Here is a 25,414-nt window from a genome sequence, read left to right on the forward strand (position 1 = left end):
TCTGATTGAGAACCATTTAACCAAGCTATTTTCACTTGAAAAATCTACTGAGGACAAATGCAAAATTCTTCTCTCACCAATGGAACTCTCAAATATTAACTGAGCAACTTCCAAATTTGCAAGGATTTGGCAGGCTCCTGTGAGAATCTGTACCTTCTGTACTGGCCTGTTAAAAATATAAAACTAGTTCCGTGTATCTACATGCTTGTATCGTGACACGACTTTACATATTATTCAACCATACAGATTGAACTCATCTACAACCCGTCCCAAGCCTTGCTGTACATGGTGCAATAAATGGGACACAGAGTCAATTCTAGTGTATCAGCTAGCGTGAACACAGCACTCAATTCAAAATATTGTTAAACAGAAAGAAAATCCTCATTGCACAGACTCCCCTAGATAAGCAGTGCACTGACATGAGCATGCTCTGATGACTTTATTGGAAGAGACAAGAAGCAAGCATAGCAAAAAAAACCTGCAAGACATAAGTTAACCATTTCCTCCCCAGCAGATTGAGACTGCTTTTTTTCGACAAATAATTAATAGCTTGGAGCTGCAAGTCTCAGACAGGCAAACTACAAAGCAAAATCAATGAAATCGTAAATAAAGAACACCAAGAATAGGCTGGGTCATTGCAGCATTGGCCTCTGTCTTCTCAGACACCCCCGCCCACCCTTCTTTACCCCCTATTGATGCATAAATCCTTCAAAATTGACAATATCCACAAGCATGAATCCATTGTTAAAAACCAACCATGAGTTGGCAAAGCGCTGGAAGGTAGGGTTTATTTAGATAGCATGCTGAATATTCAAATAATTAAACATAACGTGACCTTTATTGCAAAAGATTCTTTTCCCAACACTGAAGAGTAAATAGCAGTGTTTACAGTCTAAGCAGCATAACAAGATTGGTTGTAAGCAGTATTCAACAACTCCAAGAAATCCGCTTGATACACTTTTTTACTTCCTTTCTGGCACTGCATTGGATTTACAGTCCATGTATTTTGAACCCAAATGACCGTGACGCTACCTGGTTTCAAAGGTTTTGCTTCCCTGCAAACACAGAACAGGCCCTGAACCTATATTTACACAACAGTTTCAGTATCAGTGCAAAGTGGTTTCCCCTTCAAATTTATGCTAAAGTTATCTTAGAACCAAAAAAGTTGATTGTTTCAGAGTGGTTGCTGTGCCCCTCTTGGGCACTGTTGTTTGCCCTGGGATCGCAATTTAAATGCAAAATTGCCCAAAGACTTTCACTAACTCTGTGTAAGTATATTCCCACAAGGAAGGTGATTGCATGAATATCAGGATTTAATTTATAGCCCAGGGAGCTGTGTGCCTCAGTATCTTCACTGTGGCAAGTCAGCAGAACTCGTTAAAGTGCCACTAATTTGTGCATTGTCTTCTATCGGTCCTGCGTTACCATTGATCACCTCCCAGTCGAGAAATGCTAATTATTAAAGAAAAACAGTTGCATTCCTTTAAATACCTCCACACCTTTCCCTTGGATTTCTACTTAATTGCTCTTGCTGTGTGAATATATAGAGAACTGTGGTTACTGAATAAACAAAGTGTTACATATCAAGGGCTTAACAACTAATTTGTAAATGGGGAGAAACATAAACGCACATTAAGTATCTGATGAAACTCTGGTACTGATGGTATCTGGCATTGTGCCAATGTCAGACAAATAGAGAGCGTACAGAACAGCGTGCTTGTATTTACTGTTGGCTTGGCCGTTCTCCCATTTGAATTCCATTGATAGGAGTTTAATGTGCTTATCACTCTTGGGATTTTGATCAGCTTAAAGTGTCTGACATAGTGCAGGGATCATCAGACCATGGGCACTTTAAAGTTTGAGGTGAAATAGTGGGTTTTAGATAATCTAATTAGTTTATGTAAACTGTGTGAAAAGAGGCTGGGCCCCATCACACTATCATCAAAATTTACATGTAAGATTGTTAAAACTTTTGGGATAAGAATGGTTTGTATTCCTGATTAAGAGCATGTTGTCTGAACTGAAATACTTATTTTACAATAATTTGCTTCTATTGACAGCACTTTTGCTCTCCTCTAATCAAAATTTAATGATTTTCATCCCCACTTTGGACTTCAGCACATAAAATGGGCTGGTGATTCAATATAACACTGAGGCAGTGCTGCACTGTTAAACCTGCCACTTATTTCAGTTGAAATGTTAACTTGAGGTTCTGATTGCCTCTTCAAATTGTGTGAAAGATCCCATGACTGCATTATTCGGAGTAGAAGGTTCTTCCAGTATTCTGGTCTATGTTTCTACTTTAATTCATACCATTAGAAACAAATTATGACAATAATTCATTCATTTGTAGTCATGGATCCATTGATAAGTGCAGATTGGCTTTTTTTTATTTGCCAAGATAACAACGTGGTTACTCTTTGAACATAATCAATTGGCTGTAAAGTGTTTTTGAAGATTTCAGAAGGTGCTACACCTTCCACATATATTCCACATTATTTTCCAAAATGTTGGACTCCAAACTGGCTGTAGCTGAGAAGCAAAGTAGTATGACAAATTGTTTGGACATCTATATGATGTTTGGAAGAACTTTTAAATCTCAATGATAATTTATGCAACAGAAAGAAAAGCTAGCCAGAAAAAAAGGATAGTCAACACTTAATAGATGATACTTCATACATTTATTGTTTGAAAGTTCACAAAATATATTATTTTTGGTATCAAATAACAGAAAAGATGAACTATTGAAACTCCAATGATTCTGGAGTTTCAATAGCTCATCTTTTCTGTTATTTGATACCAAAAATAATATATTTTGTGAACTTTCAAACAATATGGATAGTGAAGACCAGTGTTCAACCACATTTGTATTTAAGTTGGTCCTAGATGCTGCACTTTTGGAATCAGAAAGGTCTCCAACTTGACCTAAGTCTCTCTTCACAAAGGTACAGCATTATAACCTCAATTCCAGAAGCTAGGTGGCAAAATGATTTTTTGGCTACAAGAAAGTTTTGAGCTGGTTTGTATTCTTTACTTGCGGCAGAATTAACTTCACAATGGTAAGCATTATGTTACTATCCAATCCACATTTTAGGAAGTTTACTTGTGTTCCCACTAACTGTGTTAATCATCAATGGAGCCAGTATATCTGGTGTGAAGTCAACATTTTCCTTCTAAACAGAACAGAAGATGAACTGTTCTGCTTGCCTGGTACCTGAAGATAAGTTTCAAAATAGTAAGAGATTAGAAAAGTCTTCAAAATCGAAAGCTTTAATTAGAGAAAGTTGGAACATGTTTGGCCTGACTTCTAGGAACTCAAAACCATTATGGAAACAATGCATTCACTTCATGCACCTCAGGGAAGCCAAAGGAATGTGTTACTGCCTGCTTTCTATTCCAACTGAATTTACTCTTCATTAACTTCAATGATGGACCCAAAGCCACCCAACAAATTAGGTTACAGTCAAGCTACATTTTTACCTCCCAACTCAAATGCCATTAAACTATAAAAAATTAGCAACAGAATGACATGAACTGCCATTAATCCAGCAGGGAGCTCAATAACGTGCAGATGAACGTCTTGTGATTTAAAGGAGAAGATAGAGCCTATCAACAGATTAAACACTCAGCTGACCATTAATTTATGACCTAATTAATTGCCTTTATTCCAGCAGATACCCTACACATTCAGAAATCATCAGTGTGTGCTACTGCCAACTGCCAAACATATGATAAAAGAAAGCATTACCTTTATATAGCACCTATTCTGCCTCTCAGAAACATATCAAATTACTTCAAAGTAAATTATTTTAAAGTGCAGTGTCTGTTGATATCTGCTTAATGGAGCAGTTTTACTGACTGAGGTAAAAATATTGCCAGAGCATCAAGGAATCATCCTCTAATACTAGGGAGTCTTTTGCATTGATTCCAATCACCGAGATGTCTGTTTAACAATTCATTTGATGACAGACTGTGGAAAATGAAGCATGTCCTCAGTTTGGTTTATGTGTTCAAGTAATTCAAAAAAACAAGCAAAGTGGGTATCTCAATTTATTAAATGCAGAAAAGATGACTCAGTAACAGTTTCTTATATTTTAAAAAATGTAATAAAGATTAGCAAGATTTAAAGTTCAGTTCTTGGACCAAAGCCACAGCCTTGACAATAATGTATCCTGCCTCTTTAGGATTTGCAGCAACATCTTGTTTTATGAATGGACTACAAACACACTGGTGTTTGCTAATGGGGATATACACATAATAATTGGTCTTCAACTTTGCCCTGATATCTCCATCTGTAGATTGGCAAACTTTTTTTAAAATTATACTTCTGTGAAATATCTTAGGGTGTTTCACCTACATGAAAGGTGCTATATACCTGAAGTTATTGTCATTGCATCTTGTTTTATTCAATCTCAATACCCTTCCTTAGCAAAACATTTCCATTGTCAGAACAATTAAATGCATTCAATCATCCCTACACCGACATTTACTTGTCACACCATTTAAACATCTCTACTTTGTTATAAAGATGCTTTATAAGGTTGGTTGGATGACTTAAATTGATTTTCACAATCCTTCAAAAATTATTACAAAATTTCAAAAATTATTTCATTTGACTAGATTCCCTACAGTGAGGAAACAAGTCCACACCTACCCTCCGAAGAGTAAACCACCTCCCTCTGAGTAATACACCTAACAACTATGGACAATTTAGCATGGCCAATTCATCTGCCCCGCACATCTTTGGAATGTGCGAGGAAACCAGAGTACCCAGAGGAAACCCATGCAGACACGGGGAGAATATGCAAACTCCACAAAGACAGTCGCCCAAGGCTGGGATCAAACCAGGGACCCTGGTGCTGTGAGGCAGCAGTGCTAACCACTAAGCCACTCTGCCACCTGTGTTTTTGGAAAAATACCTGGCACAGTTTCTTGAAAAAAGATTATTGATAGTTCACTATGGATATTGGAGATTTTTGATTTAATGAGGCCTTTTGTAAATTACATAACTAGTACTAATTGTTGACTTTGGTGTAGACCCCAACTGGGGCTGTTTTGAACAGTGTTTTTGGAAAGATGCTTATTTTATCAGATTCAGCTGGAGAAAAGCCCACTAAGAAGACGCTAAGTTGGAGGAAAGCTTCCTGAGTACAAGTTAGAATCATAGAATCCCTACAGTGTGAAAGCAGGCCATTTGGCCTATCAAGTCTGCACCGACCCTCCAAAGAGCATCCCACTTAAACCCGACTCCCTGTCCCCATAACTCTGCATTTTTACCATGGCAAACCTACCTACACATCCCTGGATGCTACTGGACAATTTAGCATGGTTAAGCCACCTAACCTGCACACTTTTTGGACTTGCCCAGCTGATCTTTGCGATTTCCGAAAAAAATTGAAACCTAATTATTTGTTTAGCATGCGATTGAATAAACATCTCAAGATTAATTTCCTAAGTAAGCAATGTCTGCAATATTTCAGAGACAATTGTGTGTGATTAGTGCCTTGACCATAACCGCTAACATATCAGAGCAACAGATTCCAGAACACTTTTAACTTTATCCTTTTACTTTCATGAATAAAGCAATGGCCAAGTGTTTTTCTTTTCAAAAGCTAATCCTTGCAGAGAAATCTATTTCTTTTCCCAATTCCCTGATGACTACCTATGTATGTATAGGATGTTCAGAGGAATAACTAGTTTTACTTCTAAATTACTGACTGTCTATGTGAATCAATTATTAAGTATCTTTATTGAATATGTTTTGTTTTAATAGTAATTAAGTAATTGTGTTTCTTAAGAAATCTGGCTGGTAGTTCTTGTTACTTAAAACATTATATAGATAAGGTATTTATTTGGTCATCTTGGTAACTGGAATAAGTATTTTTTTCTTTATGTCATGAACTGTTGAATAGTGCACCTAGAGCAACAGTGCATTTCTCCAACCTCAGTCATTACAACTTGGACATCTACCTCTGACCATCACTACATGCAACCCATTCAAGATATCCTAATGTGGCCTTCATGCCCTGAACCATACGTGGCCACTTCAACCTGCTGCTGGTGACTATCTCTGGTCAGTGTCATCTTCCACATCCTTTCCCTCCTCCTCTCATACCTGCTCTTGCCCCACTGAGCTGCTTTGCTCAAGATCCTTACTACCTCTAATGTCCATATCTCTCTGGATGCTATCTGATGCAGAAAGGAGAAGATAACAGTGACAGAGAGATCCTTGTATATTAGGTGGTATTAGAAAGCATCACCCAAATAGAAAGGCACCATAAGCTGAATGGCCTGCATAATGATTTTCTTTAGGAGTAGGTGATAATAGTTGTGTCAGCTCTGTGCCTCTATCTGGAACTTGCTTAGAAGAATCAGTAGCCAACTCTTCAAGTCATATCTCTTGTCCTCTAGGATCCATCCACACACTTTTGGATGTTGGAGTGATAACCTGATGAAGCGTGGACTGTTGAGTGATGAAGGAGGCACAGCAGCTGCCAAGAAGGAGAAAGCAGATGAAAGAAGTTGGACATTGAGAGAGAGAGAAAGAGAGAGAGAGAGAGAGAAAGCTCTTTCTGTTGAAGATTTTATTGACTGCTCAGTCGGTGCCTTAATGATCACATGGGTTCAATAGATGATGCATTACAGGTGGGGAGTGCGATGATGCTGGAAGAACCACAATGCTCTCTCTCCTGCATGTGTCTTGACATAAATGTACTGTCCAGCACAGAGACCATCAGCAGGTTGTTGCGATCTGCAACCATTTGTGAGATGTCCCGAAGCTCTGCAGTTGACCCTTGAAATAGGCAAAAGTGAAGACGTTCAAGTCCACAGTGACTTTCACAGCCACGGACAGGGCATGGCAGGCAGTCCTGTATTTTGCAAAATCTTCAATGCTGAGAACATAAACATCTGTGATCATCATCCGAAAGGTTTGCAATGTCCTGTGGCAATGGATCTTAGTCATCTCCAGATATAATCTCTGTTACCATTTTGCACCTACTTCCTTTTCTTTGCCCTTCTCATACCTGGGGTTTTCCCTTCCTGCCATGGTTCCCTAATCCCCAAGCACAAAATCCAGGAATCATTCCACCATTTCCAGTTGCAGCATTCTTTGTGAACAGGTGGCCATCCTATTGGAGTTGGCAGGCTTTTCCCCTGCTTTCTGACCCCTTTCCGTAGTGCTGGCTACCCTTCTCTGCACCACCTATTCAATGCCAGATGGGGATCTCTTTCCAAATCTCTCTCTTCATCTGATGCTCTAATGATGCTGCGGTAATTCCCTGTGGGAAACTATGACTGACTGCTGGCACTGCACACAATTCCCTTCAACTGGTCAGGCCCTCTTTGACAGGACCATTATAAGCTCTTTATCAAGCTGAACTGCCCTGAATTCAGGTTACTTTCCTGCCCTCCCTCCATCCTGATGAACAGTGCCAGTGCTGGGAACATTTCAAAAATGACTTGCTGGCCAGCGCTAATATTTTCTGCACAAACCCCCACTCTACCTCGTTTCAGAACTCATTGAGGTCTGAAAGTTTAGCCCCTGGTGGGATACTAGGTTGGAAAGTTCTTTCAAAAAGCCAGCAGAGAACAACAGAATTCAATTCCACCCTCAGGTGACTGCCTGTGAAGAGGTTGCACATTCTCCCCTGTGTCTGTGTGGATTTTCTTCAGATGCTCTGTTTTTTTCCTACAGTCCAAAGATGTGCAAGTTAGGGTGTGTTGGCTATGGGAAATGTGGGTTATAGGAATGGGGAGGGTGGCTCTTTGGAGGATTGATGCAGACTTGACAAGCTGAATGACTGCTATCTGCACTGTAGGGACTCTACGAATGGCGTCGTTCTGCTTTATAAGATTCAATGATTCCTGGTCAGGCCAAATTATAGAAATACTTCCCTCTGATAATGACATAAAATGACAAATTCAAGTTTCATTCCTATGTCTATCAATAAACCAATAATTTATTAAAGTCACACAGTATACCACGCTGGTTGATCAGTCAACATTTATGTAGTCCATTCAGTATTGTAAACAGAGGAGTATTGAGATTTGTTGTTAATTTTTGATAAAAATTGCACTCATTAACCTGATGGTTAAAATTTTAAAAGGCACTGTTGGAATATTGCGTACAATTCTGGTCTCCTTCCTAATGGAAAGATGTTATGAAACTTGAAAGGGTTCAGAAAAGATTTACAAGGATGTTGCCAGGGTTGGAGGATTTGAGCTATAGGGAGAGGCTGAACAGGCTGGGGCTGTTTTCCCTGGAGCATCGGAGGCTGAGGGGTGACCTTATAGAGGTTTGCAAAACTATGAGGGGCATGCTTAGGCAAAGTCTTTTCCCTGGGGTCGGAGAGTCCAGAAATAGAGGGCATAGGTTTAGGGTGAGAGGGGAAAGATATAAAAGAGACCTACGAGGGTGGTACGGGTATGGAATGAGCTGCCAGAAGAAGTGGTGGATGCTGCTACAATTGCAATATTTAAGAGGCATTTTGATGGGTATATGAATAGGAAGGGTTTGGAGGGATATGGGCCGGGTGCTGGCAGGTGGGACTAGATTGGGTTGGGATATCTGGTCGGCATGGACGGGTTGGACCGAAGGGTCTGTTTCCATGCTGTACATCTCTATGACTCTATGACTGTATGACCTACCACTGGGCAACCAAAGAGTCTCCTTGATAGAAACTTGGACTTCTATTTGAGGATGAAACTGGTCAAATTATGCTCTATAGATACTCTTTCATATTATGATCAATTTGAACTTATTTGAGTGGCAAAGTGAAGTTCTTTCTTTATCATTCTGTACCTAATTGTGACATAACGGCAGGGTGAGAAATGAATAGAGAACGAATAAAAGCTGAAACACTATTCAGAAAAGCTTATTCCCTGCTGTTATCTGAGTTATGATATATTAGAGTTGATCTTTCTCTCAACTTCTCTCGTAGCTTAATATATTCTACATTCATTCTGTTACCCTAATGTACTTATGTAAGGTATGATTTGTCTGGTGACCACACAAAACAATACTTTTCACTGTATCTCGGTACATGACAATAATAATTCAAATCAAGTCAGAATATTGGAACTGTCTGGAATCAAAATGGAATGTCACTAAGACTAGTTTTGACATTGTAGCCCTCAAGTGGCAAAGACTGCCACCTCCTTTTCACTATAATTTTGAGGCCATGACCTTATTTATATGTAGCTAGTGAGTTGTAAGGTGCTAAAATTCAAATCCTGATGTATTTTGCTGACTGGGTAGAGCAAGGGAATTGCAGGTTTGGGGAGGGCCATGGTCAATAATTGGTGTAGGTGTGGGTGTGGGGTTGGGGGTAGGTACATGTGTGGATATGGGGATGCATGTGGTGTGTGAGGGATGTGTGTGGGTTATGTTTGTGGAGTGTGGGAGTGTTTGTGTGTGTGACGATGTGTGTGTAGAGGTGTATGGAGGGTGGGAGTATATCGGATTGCGGGAGGTGTGTGCACGTGTGTGTACGTGTGTGTGCGTGCGCACGTGCGTGTCTCTCTCTGTCTTTTTGGAAGTGGCCCACATTATTCCTGTGCATTTTGATTCCACAGAAACAACTTCAGATTTACCACTTCTGACCATATTATCTCAATGGTTTGTGGAGCTAATCTAAGCAATCACTACACACACTCCAATTGACCATGCTAAAGTGTCAAACAGAACCTAAAGGCCCCAATTTATTTATTCAAACAGATATACTGAATAGGTACATCCCATAGAATCACAGAATCCCCACAATACGGAAGTAAGCCATTCATCCCATCAAGTCTGCACTGACTCTCCAATGAGCATCCCACCCAGACTCAAGCCCCTTCCCTGCAATTCCCATGGCTAATCCACCTAGCCTGCACTTTCACTATGGACAATTTAGCATGGCCAATTCACCGAACCTGCACAGCTTTGGACTGTGGGAGAAAATTGGAGCACTTGAAGGAAACCCACGCTGACATGGTGAGAATGTGCAAACTCCACACAGACAGTCACCATAGGTAGGTTTTGTCAAAATGGTGCTGATTCCATCATCAAATGCAACTGGGTACTAAGCATACTGGCTCTACTTTGAAGTAATTTCAATTCCATTAGTGTGGTTTAAAATGGGTTAAAATCAACTACAGTATGTTCAAACTTGTCAGTGATATAGATTCTGAAAGAAATTGTTTCAAAACTTGCAGATGTTTGACTTTTTATTTATGCTTCCTTTTCTCTGATATATTCTTATTAAAGAATGCAGTTTCTATCAGTGCCCTGTTTGTTAACAAATGACAGCCTGTCGCATTTAATATTCACTGCACCCAACAATGTAGTCATTAGTCAGCATTTCTCCTCATAAATACAAAGAGCTGCCTTCCTACTCACAACTGTATTGCACTGCAACGTCTTATAAAAATAGCACATCTTATGACATTTCAATTCAATTCATTTCAAAACACTTATTAATATTGTTTCATACCAACAGCCAGTGTTTATTTGGGGCAATCATTATTCTACTAAACTGGGCTCTGAAATATGCGCCATAATACCTGTGTAAACAAACTCAATCTGTCACTATCACTGGTCCAGATTATCTCCACTCAGTGAATGTGAGCATAGAATTCAGGAGCAATTTCATCATGTGCTTCAGGAGAAAAGGTTCTTTAACTCAGAATGGTAACAACCTATTAACCAGACAACACTTTTGTGCAATGGAATATTAGTGCAAATGCAATAATCTTGGAACAATTTAGTTGGTCACATCAAACAGAAAAGCAACGTAATACCATGGTTAGATTGCACAAAGCAATTAGAGAATTTTGGGTTCAATAAAGCAAAGGCAAAATACCAATAACATGATCTGGTAACATGACTGGGTGCTCCGGTTTCCTCCCACAATCCAAAAATGTGCAGGTTAGGTGAATTGACCATGCTAAATTGCCCTTAGTGTTAGGTGAAGGGGTAAATGTAGGGAAATGGGTCTGGGTGGGTTACGCTTCGGTGGGTCGGTGTGGACTTGTTGGGCCGAAGGGCCTGTTTCCATACTGTAAGTAGTCTAAGTAAAGAATGGGACTTTTCTCAGTGGGATATTTAAATGAGATGTAGAACCTTGTGTGTGAGTCCATATGGGGTGATGCCCTCGTCATTTTTAGCATCTTCAACCCATGCCTGGCACTTTAGATGACTGGGGGCAGAGAACACTATATGGCGCGCAGCTGGTATCCCCTCCAAAGATCTCTGTGCCACCATTGGTGTATGCTACACAATGCTTCATGCATCCTATGGAATACTTATAGCATGGTTTCAGGTTACTCCGATAGTTGGAAGCACCTATACTGCTGCCATTCTATGTAGAGTGCCCTTGTCAATGACTCCCGATGCCCTGCACCACATGTGTCCACCTGAACAGGGCTGTGTCTGCTCTCCATTCTACAAAAGAGGAACAGGCACAGTTATCTCTGACTCCAGTATCTCCTTTAACCACGAGTGCCATGGTCGTCATCCTATGCCATCCTACCTACAAGCATTTGGGAATGGACAGAGGCGAGAGTATCCATTCTGATGGACTATGCGTTTGGAAGGTATGACACTACGTTTTTATTCTCCTCCCCCACAGAAGGAGGGGACAGGTTGCTGTGAGTTTGACATTTGCACCTGAGGGAGACTCAAGAAGAGATGATGAGAGTCAGCCAAGGGGATTAGGAACTGATGTGATTAATGTTATCACTGCGCAACATGCTAATGGACAGGTTGGAGTGCACTACATCCTCTTTCTAATTACCTTACACTCTATAAGACCATGTTCACCAATAGCTCCCATTTATCCATGTCTAACTGCTTCCTCTACCACTACCCTGGCAAACTATACTGTTATCTGCTCCATAGATGTGATGCATTCGAAGAAATGCATCCCTCCTCCCAACGCGGCCTTCTCCTAGATAGTGTGTGCCCCCTTTCTCTTGAAAGGACAAAGAAAGTGAGATATAGGCCTATAGTCCTCTGTGGCCAAGATAATCTGCCCCTATTTATTAGAAGTTGCATATTTCATTGTTGGCAGATCCTCATTGCATTACAACTGTCAGCCGTTTTGAAACTTCAGTAAGTGTCAAGGGCACTGTCTTGCCAAGTTCAGAAATGGTATGAACTCTGGAGCCCCTCAGCTGGCTTTGATGCCCATCAACAAGGGGGTAAAACATATCTGATCTTATCCTCACCAATCTGCTGCTACATATACATCTGTTTATGACTGTATTAGTAAGAATGACCACTACAGAGTCCTTGAGGAGACAAGGTCCCATCTTCACATTGAGAATATCAACCCATTGCGTGCGTGGTATCACTTTGCTAAATGGGATAGACTTCAAACTGATCTAGCAATACAGGGACGGGCATCCATAGTAAATAGCAGAATTGTACTCGAACACCATCAAACCCTGTCAATTATAATCTATCAATAGTAAAATGATAGAAGGTGTCATCAACAGTGCTATCCAGCAGCATTTCCATAGTATAACCTGCTCACTGAAACCCAGCTTAGATCCATCCGCACCTTGTTCTAGCTTTAGCTCAAATGTGGACAAAGAGATGAATTGATAGGATGGGTGCATCAGTAGCTAGGTCAGCATTTATTGTTCGTTCCTAATTCGTCAGAGGCCAGTTAAGAGTCAACTACATTGCTGTGGGTCTGAGTCACATGTAGATCAGACCAGGTAAGGATGGCAGTTTCCTTCCCTGAAGGACTTCATTAAACCAGATGGCTTCTTTCCAAAAATCAGAGATTAATTCACTGTCATGACTCTTCATTCCAGATTTTAATTCAATTCAAATTCCACCATCTGCGGTGACACGATTCAAACCTGGGTTCCCAGAGCCATTACAGTGGTCTCTGGATTGACAGTCAAGCGATAATACCACTAGGCAATTATATCCCTTACTTGACCAAGTTTGGGCATCATGGAGCCCAAGAAAACTGGAGTCAATAGAACTCCTTCCCGAAGGGAATGTGAGTTTATTGACGGCAAATGGACTGCAGTAGTTCAAGAAAGCACCACTATCTTTTCAAGGATAACTAGGGATGGACAATAAATGCTGGCCTAGCCAGTGATGCTCATGTCCTATGACAGAATAAAACAAATTATCTGAAAACAATGAGTGTGCAGGACTACCCAGAAAAAGCTGCTGGTGGCGCAATGTAAATTACTCCTTTGGTGATTCAACGTAGACATAACAGACTGTACTGTAACCATTCTGTGTTACCAAAAAAATTACTCTTTAAAGAATAAGGGGAAGTACAGATTAGCCATAACACTAAATACATTGAATTGCAATTGAGGAAAATACAAAAAAGCACAATGCTTAAATTAATGAAAATTAAGGCATTATATATTATGTAGCAGGAAGGGTGTAATTGTATTATCTAATAAATCTGAGGTTGTGGTTTAAATACTTTAATCATATGGACCAGTGAGCCTTATGTCGGTGGTGTCGTTGGAGGGAATCCTGAGGGATAGGATGTACATGTATTTAGAAAGGCAAGGACTGATTAGGGATAATCAATATGACTTTGTGTGTGGGAAATCATGTCTCATGAACTTGATGGAGTTTTTTGAAGAATTAACAAAGAAGATTGATGAGGGCAGAATGGTGGATGTGACCTATATTGACTTCAGTAAGGTGTTCAACAAGGTTCCCCATAGGAGACTGGTTAGCAAGGTTAGATCTCATGGAATACAGGGAGAAATAGCCATTTGGATACAGAACTGGCTCGAAGGTAGAAGACAGAGGGTGGTGGCGGAGGATTGCTTTTCAGACTGGAGGCCTGTGTCCAGTGGAGTGCCACAGGATCGGAGCTGGATCCACTACTTTTCGTCAATTATATAAATGATTTGGATGTGAACATAGAATGTATAGTTAGTAAATTTGCAGATGATACCAAAATTGGAGGTGTAATAGACAGGGAAGAAAGTTACCTCAGATTACAATGGGATCTCGATTAGATGGGCCAATTGGCTGAGGAGTGGCAGACAGAGTTTAATTTAGATAAATATGAGGTGATGCAGTTTGGAAAAGCAAATCAAAGCAGGACTTATACACTTAATGGTAAGATCCTAAGGAGTGTTGCTGAACAAAGAGACCTTTGAGTGCAGGCTCATAGTTTCTGGAAGTGGAGTCGCAGGTAGATCGGATAGTGAAGAAGGCATTTGGTATGTTTTTCTTTGTTGGTCAGAGTATTGAGTGTAGGAGTTGGGAGGTCATGTTGCGGCTGTACGGGATGTTGTTTAGGCCACCTTTGGAATGTTGCATGCAATTCTGGTCTTCTTCCTATTGGAAGGATATAGTGAAACTTGAAAGGGTTCAGAAAGGATTTACAAGGATGTTGCCAGGGTTGGAGGATTTGAGCTATAGGGAGAGGCTGAACAGGCTGGGGCTGTTTTCCCTGGAGTGTCAGAGGCTGAGGGGTGACCTTGTAGAGGTTTATAAAATCCTGAGGGGTATGGATAAAGTAAATAGACAAGGTTGTTTTGCAGTGGTGGGAGAGTTCAGAACTAGAGGGCATAAGTTTACGGTGAGAGGAGTAAAATATAAAAGGGAAGTGCTAGCAAATGGGACTAGATTAATTAGGATATCTGGTCGGCATGGATGGGTTGGACCGGAGGGTCTGTTTCTGTGTTGTATATCTCTATGACTCAATCACTCTCTATAAATCTGTGGAACTGTCTTCTTGCTGGAACTGAGGGGCCCAGTGGTTGTAGGATTAGAAACTGCTGAGCAATGTAGACAACATCAAAATGATTTGGTTTTTGTTACATTTGTTAAGTTGCCTGTGGATATTGTTATAAGTGAGAGGGAGAAAAATAAAACTGAAAGAAAGAGATGAGTCTTGTCTGTAAGTGAAATCTATCTTCTCGTACCTGGGACTTTCATTTTTTTTGTAGCCTTGAGATCACTATTCAATAGCAAAGAGAGCAATTTTTCTGTGTGACAAATAAAAGCTTTTGAATCATTTGACAGTTGTGGTGTCAGAGCAGTGAGTGATTATTGAACAATACTGCCTCACTCACACCTTCTGTCTTCTGCTTACCTGACCCTCCAGTTTTGGGGTTGGAACAGTATTTCACCCCTGCTGGTTACTTTATGTGCAACTTCAATTTATTAAAGACAAAAATAAAAGTTGTTTACAGGAAGAGACTTTTGCTGCAGGATTATATTCCTCTAATGTAAAGCTGAGGCCATAGTGAGTCTATTATGTGTCACATATATGATTAAAATGCTCAACTGCAGGTAGCCATAATTGAAGTAATAAAAAGTCAGATTTAATATACAGAATCACCTCCCTCTTGCAGGTGCCTTTACCTGGTTTGCTGCTCTTACACATTTCTACCCCAGTAGCTGTAGTCGGCCTGGTGAAGGTTTGCTGATTTCCAGTGGGGGAGATGGCATATGTCCTCCTTACAGGATGTTCTTGAACAGCTCTTGGCCTTCACAGAGTGTTTTCAGACTGCACCACCTTGACAAGTAGTAGTCTGGCCGGACAGTACGTGAGGATGGGTGAAATGGGGAGATGGTAGAATTCTCAAAATACGATTGCTAGGTCGTTTCTGGCAGAATATGGAGAAAAAGTAAGTGAATGGAGTTCAGATACAGACCAGTCATGATCTGGGTTGAACTAGCTCAAGAAGCTTAATGACCTTCTCCTAGTCTTAATCTTCAAAACCTTGCAACAAACTGTCTTAAATCTCTGCCTTGGTTACAGTCCATTCATGACCAAGACTCACTATGTGCAGAACCTGCGTCTGTCCTATACCCTCAAGTCTGTTCAATGCCAGTCTTAATGGGTGGCTGAGAGTGTCAGCTAGTGATGTAGCTAAGTGATGATACTTTATCATGGGAGGCCTGGTATTCCTGCTAAGACTGCAATGACATTGTAGTTCTTGGGTATCTGGAAGCAGAATGCAGCACAGAAAAAAGGTGAGATGGAAAATTAGAGGTCCAATCATCTACAATTTGCTAATAACGGTAGATTACAGAATGAAGTGAAATTTGAGACAAGCCAGAAGACAGGAACATACACCATCCTGATTGTTCTTAGTGACCTCAGCTACTACAGCCTCAGTCATGGCTCACCCCCAAGATTCAAAATGCCATTTCTTCCTGAGGCTCCAGGTGAAATAAAGGTATCTGCCCAGCTTCATTTTTGCTCTACTACTTACTCTCATGGGCCATCTTATCTTGCAAGAGGGATGAACACTGTATGTAAGTTGGTTGCAATTTGTTTGTGTGATGGGGCCTTGCATTATTCAATAACTGAAGATATGCAAAGGCTGTGAGAGGATGGGGTGAGGCTGGCATCATGACGAGGAATGTGAAGGTGAGGTGGAGCATCTGAATGTTATGCCCGAGTCCTGATTGCCAGGAATACTACTGGGTGATTGATAGGAGCCCACTGAAAAACATGAGACTGGTGGAGCACAAGGAATCATCCAGTGACGATGCATTCACTGACCTTGATGACTTGCATAAAGTCTTTGAATTTCTTTAACACAAATTCAGGGGCCAAATATCAGGAATTGCATTAAGGGTATGCATAAATGTAAGTTATTTTGTGAGCTGTTTTGCAATCCATTAGTTATTCTTTTTCATTCTCACATCCAGAAATGAGTATGCATTTATAGAATCATAGATGCCCTACAGTTCGGAAAGAGGCCATTCAGGCCATCCTGTATGCACCAACCCTTCAAAAATCATCCTATCCAGACCTAGCCCCCTCCCTATCCCTGTAACCCCGCATTTCCCATAGCTAAACCACTTAGCCTGCACACCCCTGGACACTAGCATGGCCAATTCACCTAACCTGCATATTTTTGGACTATGGGAGAAACCGAAGTACCTGACAGAAACCCACACAGATACGAAGAAAACATGCAAACTCCACATAGACAGTCAGAGACTCATAGAGTCATAGAGATGTACAGTGTGGAAACAGACCATTTGGTCCAACTCATCCATGCTGACAGATATCCCAACTCAATCTTGTCCCACCTGCCAGCACTTGGCCCATATACCTCCAAACCTTTCCTATTCATATACTCATCCAGATGCCTTTTAAATGTTACAATTGTACTCGCCTCCACCACATCTTCTTGCAACTCATTCCATACATGTACCACCCTCTGCGTGAAAAAGTTGCCCCTCAGGTCTCTTTTATACCTTTCCCCTCTCACCCGAAACCTATGCCCTCTAGTTCTGGACTCCCCCACCGCAGGGAAAAGACTTTGTCTATTTATCCTATCCATGCCCCTCATGATTTTATCAACTTCTACAAGTCATCCCTCAGCCTCTAATGCTCCAGGGAAAATAGCCCCAGCCTATTGAACCTCTCCCGATAGCTCAAATCCTCCAACCCTGCCAAAATCCTTGTAAATCTTCTCTGAAACCTTTTAAGTTTCTCAACATCTTTCTGATAGGAAGGAGACCAGAATTGCATGCAAAATTCCAACAGTGGCCTAATCCAAGTCCTGAACAGTCCTTGAGGCTGGAATCAAACCCAGGTCCCTGGCACTGTAAGGCAGCAGTGCTAACCACTGAGCCACCGTGCCACCCAAATTGGGTGGACAAATCGCTTGTGACAATTATCCAAGACGTTTCACATGCAATGGTTCACAATGGAAAATATTGAATCAGTGCACCACATTGGATTTTAACACCTATTCAACTGTCTAAATCTGCTGGTCAAGGTGTGTTAAAATCCCACTAACAACATGCCTGTTCTCTCCACAGATGCTTACTTAAAGGCAAAAAATGTTTCCACTATTTTCTGTATTTCTTCTCGATCAGCACTTAAGGAGTGAAGTACCTTTTAATAATCAATCTATGGCCCAATGAAGACTACAGCCTGGATTTTAATATCATGTGATATAATGGACAGTAATCTGGTGGAGTGGATCACTGTCCTGATCTAGTATATAATAGATTGTCATTCACTGAAATCAAGGGATTGACAATTGGTTTCATTCTACATAGGGAGGGCAATACTCCACCAGAGTATGTCCCATTCCAGTAAAGAGGAAAATGTACTACTATGCTTTCTGTGATTTTATGTTCAGTTTTCATATTTAATGCAGTGGTGAATCACCAGGCAGATAAATCCTGTTTTAATCACTTATTATAGCTCTCTGTTTGTGCTGCTGCCTCCTTCCTCTGTACAAAAGATAAAAATGAATCATACTTCAAGATCTAGGCAGCCACAAACCAGAGTTGCAAATAAATGTTTTATATTTGATGTTTTTCCCAGGATTTCAAGTTGGAATCCTCAGATTATGTGAAATCCTAGGGGACAGTGAATCATTCTGACTTCTATTAATCTGTTATTACATCTTTATATTTATTGATTTCACAGCATTTATTAGTCCAGTTATAGAGTCATACAGTCATAGAGATGTACAGCATGGAAACAGACCCTTCGGTCTAACCTGTCCACGCTGACCAGATATCCCAACACAATCTAGTCCTACCTGCCAGCACCCGGCCTATGTCCCTCCAAATCCTTCCTATTCATATACCCATCCAAATGCCTCTTAAATGTTGTAATTGTACCAGCCTCCACCACATCTTCTGGCAGCTCATTCCATACACGTACCACCCTCTGTGTGAAAAAGTTGCCTCTTAGGTCTCTTTTATATCTTTCCCCTCTCACACTAAACCTATGCCCTCTAGTTCTGGACTCCCCATTCCCAGGGAAAAGACTTTGTCTATTTATCCTATCCATGCCCCTCATAATTTTGTAAACTTCTATAAGGTCACCCCTCAACCTCCAATGCTCCAGGGAAAAACAGCCCCAGCCTGTTTAGCCTCTCCCTATAGCGCAAATCCTCCAACACTTTCAAGTTTCACAACATCTTTCAAATAGGAAGGAGACCAGAATTGCACGCAATATTCCAACAGTGGCCTAACCAATGTCCCTAAAGCCGCATCATGACATCCCAACTCGTGTACTCAATACTCTGACCAATAAAAGAAAGCATGCCAAACGCGCATCTTCACTATCCTATCTATCTGTGACTCCACTTTCAAGGAGCTATGAACCTGCACTCCAAGGTCTCTTTGTTCAGCAACACTCCCTAGGACCTTACCATTAAGTGTATAAGTCCTGCTAAGATTTGCTTTCCCAAAATGCAGCACCTCGCATTTATCTGAATTAAACTCCATCTGCCACTTCTCAGCCCATTGGCCCATCTGGTCAAGATCCTGTTGTAATCTGAGGTAACCTTCTTTGCTATCCACTACACCTCCAACTTTGGTGTCATCTTCAAACTTACTAACTGTACCTCTTATGCTCGCATCCAAATCATTTATGTAAATGACAAAAAGTAGAGGACCCAGCACCAATCCTTGTGGCACTCCACCGGTCACATGCCTCCAGTTTGAAAAACAACCCTCAACCACCACCCTCTGTCTTCTGCCTTTGAACCAGTTCTGTATTCAAATGGCTAGTTCTCCCTGTATTCCAGGAGATCTAACCTTGCTAATCAGTCTCCCATGGGGAACCTTATCGAATGCCTTACTGAAGTCCATATAGATCACATCTACTGCTTTGCCCTCATCAATCTTCTTTGTTAGTTCTTCAAAAAACTCAATCAAGTTTGTGAGACATGATTTCCCATGGAGAAAGCAATGTTGACTATTCCTAATCAGTCCTTGCATTTCCAAATACATGTACATCCTGTCCCTCAGGATTCCCTCCAACAACGTGCCCACCACTGAAGTCAGGCTCACCGGTCTATAGATCCCTGGCTTGTCTTTACAATCTTTCTTCAACAGTAGCACCATGTTTTCCAACCTCCAGTCTTCCAGCAACTCACCTGTGACGATCGATGATACAAATATCTCAGCAAGAGCCCCAGCAATCACTTCTCTAGCTTCCCACAGAGTTCTCGGGTACACCTGATCAGGTCCTGGGGATTTATCCACCTTTAACCATTGCAAGACATCCAGCACTTCCTCCTCCGTAATCTGGACATTTTTCAAGATGTCACCATCTATTTCCCTACATTCTATATCTTCCATATCCTTTTCCACAGTAAATACTGATGCAAAATATTCATTTAGTATCTCCCCCATTTTCTGTGGCTCCACACAAAGGCCACCTTGCTGATCTTTGAGGGGCTCTATTCTCTCCCTAGTTACCCTTTTGTCCTTAATATATTTGTAAAAATGCTTTGGATTCTCGTTAATTCTGTTTGCCAACGCTATTTCATGTCCCTTTTTTGCCCTCCTGATTTCCCTCTTAAGTATACTCCTACTTCCTTTATACTCTTCTAAGGATTCACTCGATCTATCCTGTCCATACCTGACATATGCTTCCTTCTTTTCCTTAACCAAACTCTCAATTTCTTTAGTCATCCAGCAGTCCCTATACCTACCAGCCTTCCCTTTCACCCTAACAGGAATATACTCTCTCTGAATTCTCGTTATCTCATTTCTGAAGGCTTTCCATTTTCGAGCCGTCCCTTTACCTGCGAACATCTGCCTCCAATCAGCTTTCGAAAGTTCTTGCCTAATACCATTAAAATTGGCCTTTCTCCAATTTAGAATTTCAACTTTTAAATCTGGTCTATCCTTTTCCATCACAATTTTAAAACGAATAGAATTATGGTCGCTGGCCCCAAAGTGCTCCCCCACTGACACCTCAGTCACCTGCCCTGCCTTATTTTCCAAGAGTAGGTCAAGTTTTGCACCTTCTCTAGTAGGTACATCCACATACTGAATCAGAAAATTGTCTTGTATGCACTTAAGAAATTCCTCTCCATCTAAACCTTTAACATTATGGCAGTCCAAGTCAATGTTTGAAAAGTTAAAATCCCCTACCATAACTTCCCTAATATTCTTACAGATAGCTGAGATCTCCTTTCAAGTTTGTTTCTCAATTTCCCGCTGACTATTAGTGGGTCTATAATACAATCCCAATAAGGTGATTGTCCCTTTCTTATTTCCCAGTTCCACCCAAATAACTTCCCTGGATGTATTTCTGGGAATATCCTCCTTCAGCACAGCTGTAATGCTATCCCTTATCAAAATTGCCACTCCCCCTCCTCTCTTGCCTCCCTTTCTATCCTTCCTGCTGCATTTGTATCCTGGAACATTAAGCTGCCAGTCCTGCCCATCTCTGAGCCATGTTTCTGTAATTGCTATGATATCCCAGTCCCATGTTCCTAACCATGCCCTGAATTCATCTGCCTTCCCTGTTAGGCCCCCTGCATTGAAATAAATGCAGTTTAATTTATTAGTCCTACCTAAATAGTTGCTACAAGCCAATATAAAACAATCTTTGTTACAGTTCTAGCACCACATTTCTATTAGTTGCTGGTACAATTTTCAGAAATTCAGATAAGAACCTAGAAATTTGTGAATATTTACAGACAAAGTACCGCACAGAAAAGTTTATAAACCAAGATTACACTTAACCAAAGAATTTAGGAATAGAGAGCATTTTCCAAGAAATGGAAAACTGAGGGGTCACCCAACAGGGGTAAATAACATGATGACATGGTTTAATAGAGCAGTCACTGTTATGACCTGCCATGGATGGTGATCCTCAATTTGCTACCATTCCTCACAGCATACCTCAAACTGTTAAGCTCCCTGGTGAGGATGGATGAATTTTCAGAAAAAAATGAACCCACATTTTGAAAGAAACCAATTTAATCAAGATTTCTTGAATGAACAAAGAGTGCATCCAACAATTACTGAACACAAGAAGGAATAGTAACACAACACACATACACATATTTTAGAAAAGAATAGGTAAGTCCAAAAACATAAGAAGTGAAAAGAAATGGATCAACCTCTGAATTGTTCATGACGAGCTGATCGTTGAGTGCTGCAGTGGATGTTACTTGTAATGGTATTGGTGCTTGAACAGTTACTTTTGAGACTCTTGGATTCGTAGGATGATTGAATTCTTTTCTTCTGATTCCATTTGGTCGTGGCTGACCAACAACAGAGTGAGAGAGAATTTTTTTGTCCTTTCTTTACTTGTGGTGTGGGAATGTTTAAATGGTTATTTTCAGAGTGGTGACCCTTATCACAGGTTAAATCACACACTAGGATTTGAAGCAATAGCACACACCAACTTGTGTTGCTGTCTGCTTTTAAACTTTTGCTTTTAAACTTTTGTGTTATATATGTCTGAAAGAGCAAAACCTGAAAAGCATGCAAATGTGTTTTCTGCTGAGTGGGAGAGATAGTCATCAACTCATTATCTCTTCTTTTGATTCTGCTCAGCCTGCAGCTTTCTCGACGCTTCACAGGTCCAACGTTCTGTGGTCCCACACAGGACTGTGCCAGACAGCAACTGAATTTATGCCTACAGACATTTATGGCTGTAGCAGACTTCTTTTAAAAAATATATGTGGAGTTAAAAATTGACAATGCTCATGTTTCTTCAAGCTTCTGATACATCTTCATAACAACATGAAAAAGATGTTTGCACTCATAAGAAAGACAGAATCTAAATTTTAAACATAAAATAGTTAAGTCATAAATCAAATTCAAAATTTAGGACAAACCTCTTTAACCAGAAAGTAGTGAGAATATGCAACGTGTGAAATGGTTAAGGTGAATGGGTAAGGATGGAAGCCTTTAAGGGATAAGGAATAAGTTCAAGAAAGAGAAAGGAATAGAAAGGAAAACTGGTTCTGATGAAAAAAAAAGTTTATGTGGAGTATAAATACCTAAACATTTTGAGCAGAATAGTCTGTTTCTGTGCTGTAGGTTCTATTTAATCTTATCATTTCAGAATTAGTTTTAAAAGATGGTATTATTCCATACAGTATTGCATGCCATGAGAGGGAATAGAAAGTTAGGTTTGATTAGGAAAACTGAGTCAGAGGAGAGGAGATTAAGGATTCCTAACTAAACTGATGTTGTGACAAGGTAACAGTAAATCATCTGTGTTTAAAAACAATGAAATTTTACATAAAATCACAGGAATCCAAGAATTACACAAACACCATTTTCATGTAATTTTCCAAGGACCAAGTTCAGAATACACTGTTGGCTCCCCCAAAATATACCAGTCCCACTCATTAGGATAACTGAATAAGCAAATATTAGTTATACATAGAAGGGCAGTTTTGTCCTTCTGCAAGGAAATGGTCCAATATGCAAATGCTTGTCACTCCAAATTAAAGAAGAGTACTTGAAGTGAGGTATAAATGGAAGAAATGTTTAAACCAATTCTACAAAGCTTTAGAATCAATTTCATATTTTGTAAGTTGGATTGAAAGAAGAGAAATATCCGTCATAAATAAAGTGAAAGGAACCATAAATTTGGATGGTACAAAACAGATTTTGTAAGCAGTTACAAGTATCATATTCGAAGTTGGTAACATTGTGGCCCTGTTACTGGGATTATAATCTTGAGATTGACACAAAAGATCTGGAGTTAAGAGTTCAATACCCACCTTGGCATAAAGTGAACTTGAATACAATTAAATAAATCTGAAACTAAAAAAAATTAACATGAATAATGGTAACCAAGAAACTCACAGAATTTCATAAAAATCTTTCTGGCTTACTATGTATATTAAGCAACAAAATCTTTCCTTAGCCAGCCTGGCCTATATATGATTCCAGAATCAGAATATTGTGCTTTGCTGAAATGCTGCAGCAAATCACTCAAATAAAAATCTATTTGATTTCAATCATTAACTATGATTCTCTCTTCACAGATGTTGCCAGAGTTGCTGAGTTTCTCCAGGATTTTCTGTTTTTTTAATTAAAGCAGGTCATTCAATTGTATTCAAGAAAATATTAGCTCTCTCATAGCCCTTAAATCAATTTTAAAAATTTACTTCTTTCCTGATTTAAGAATAAATAAATCGTTATTCAGGCAGACAAGATAAATGCCAACTGGGTTCCTGATTTGGCATTTCAGGTAAGAACCCCTGGGAACCATACATGATAGTAAGTGTCAGGTAAGTTATTTCAAGGTCAAAAGACCAGGTTATGATGTATCGTGTGGATGGTTCTAAAGATACTGATGCCAAGTGTTGCCTTTTCCACACTTGTTATTCACCTGTGCCATGCTCTCATGCAAATGTATGGCTTTGCCTCTCAGACACTTCAATGGCTCAGCATGTCACACTTTCAAGATTCAAGGTAGAATCAAAGGTTTTGACCTAGTCACGTTTTATAAGAACCCAGAATCTCAGGAACAAGGTCATTTAGGAACAGTCTGGCTGCTTGATGCAGAGTTAATAACATCTGAATCAGTCTGAATGTTGCATACGTTTCTGTCTTTGTTTATGTTCTCATTCAATCACCAACCCTTTGAGATTACTTTCTCTGCGGAAGCCTGATTGCTGTTTGGATATTTCATCCAGCAAGTCTCCTGTGCTCTGTCCAATGAGCTTTGGTCAAACCTGGGACCAGCTTACATGGGTAGTGATGGGCCTGTGCCACCTCAGGTGCAGACTGACTGCAAGTAACCTTGGGAAATTCTTCTTGCCCAGCTTTCAGAGAGAAAAACAAATTCCAAAATAATGACCATATTAAGGAGCCCTGCCTATAATAGCAAAACACCTTAGAAGTGGAATAGTGATCAACTAAAGACAAAACAGTAACTGGAACTGGAACAGAAACATTTTTATTTTAAATTAATTCCATAAAATTAATCTAACCTAAAGCTAGATTAAGTCCCAAAAACCATGCTTATCATTTCAAAAGTGGTACTGTTTTAGGACATTAGAAAAACACTTCTTATGTCTACATGCTGAAGTCCGTTTTGTATTTCCACTTTCTTTTCAACAGACTTGACTGAAATCACTACACTGTAAACAATAATATAGAGAAGGTGGAACAAGATGTTCAAAAGTGCTTGGCGCTATCAGATGGACAAAAGCTTGATATCAAAAGCAGGAATAAAATTTACACTTGGATGTACCAGCTGTTGAGGATTTCCAATCATGTGCTGTAACTTGAACAGAAGAACCTCAAGAGCAAGGGAAATGGCACAAGTGGTTTCCTTAAGATTTCCTTGGCTCCTCTATCAAAGTTCCACCAGATGAATTGGAGAATAGCTGCAGAAATTCAATCCCTTGGTTGGAGAGGCCATTGCACAACAATCCCCTTGTAGTCTGCAAGCAATTTTCTTGACAAAGTATAAATGTACCCTGAGACTATCCAGTTAAAAGCACTCTTCTTTGTTTTTTTGTTAAACAGGCAGATTCTACATATAATTCAAATAATATAACTCATTCTTCACTCCTCACATATAATTCAATTGACTTTGTTTCTAAGGATCTGTGATCTGGATTACTGGTTGATAAAAATGGACAGACTTTGGTGGATCTGGATCTGTCTTCCTGGAATGAGTTGGCTAATTGTTTAACAATGTTCTTCTGGAAATATCAACAAATG

The 25,414-nt window shown here is 40.1% G+C and overlaps 1 long non-coding RNA gene across 2 annotated transcripts in view; it reads right to left on the bottom strand.

Annotated features, from left to right (window-relative positions):
* Positions 1 to 25,414, bottom strand: part of LOC140484505 (uncharacterized) — a 128,432-nt gene that overhangs the window by 47,242 nt on the left and 55,776 nt on the right. The window lies entirely within an intron of this gene.

The sequence above is a fragment of the Chiloscyllium punctatum genome, chromosome 2 (assembly GCF_047496795.1).
Source record: "Chiloscyllium punctatum isolate Juve2018m chromosome 2, sChiPun1.3, whole genome shotgun sequence".
In the NCBI taxonomy this organism is placed as follows: Eukaryota; Metazoa; Chordata; class Chondrichthyes; order Orectolobiformes; family Hemiscylliidae; genus Chiloscyllium; species Chiloscyllium punctatum.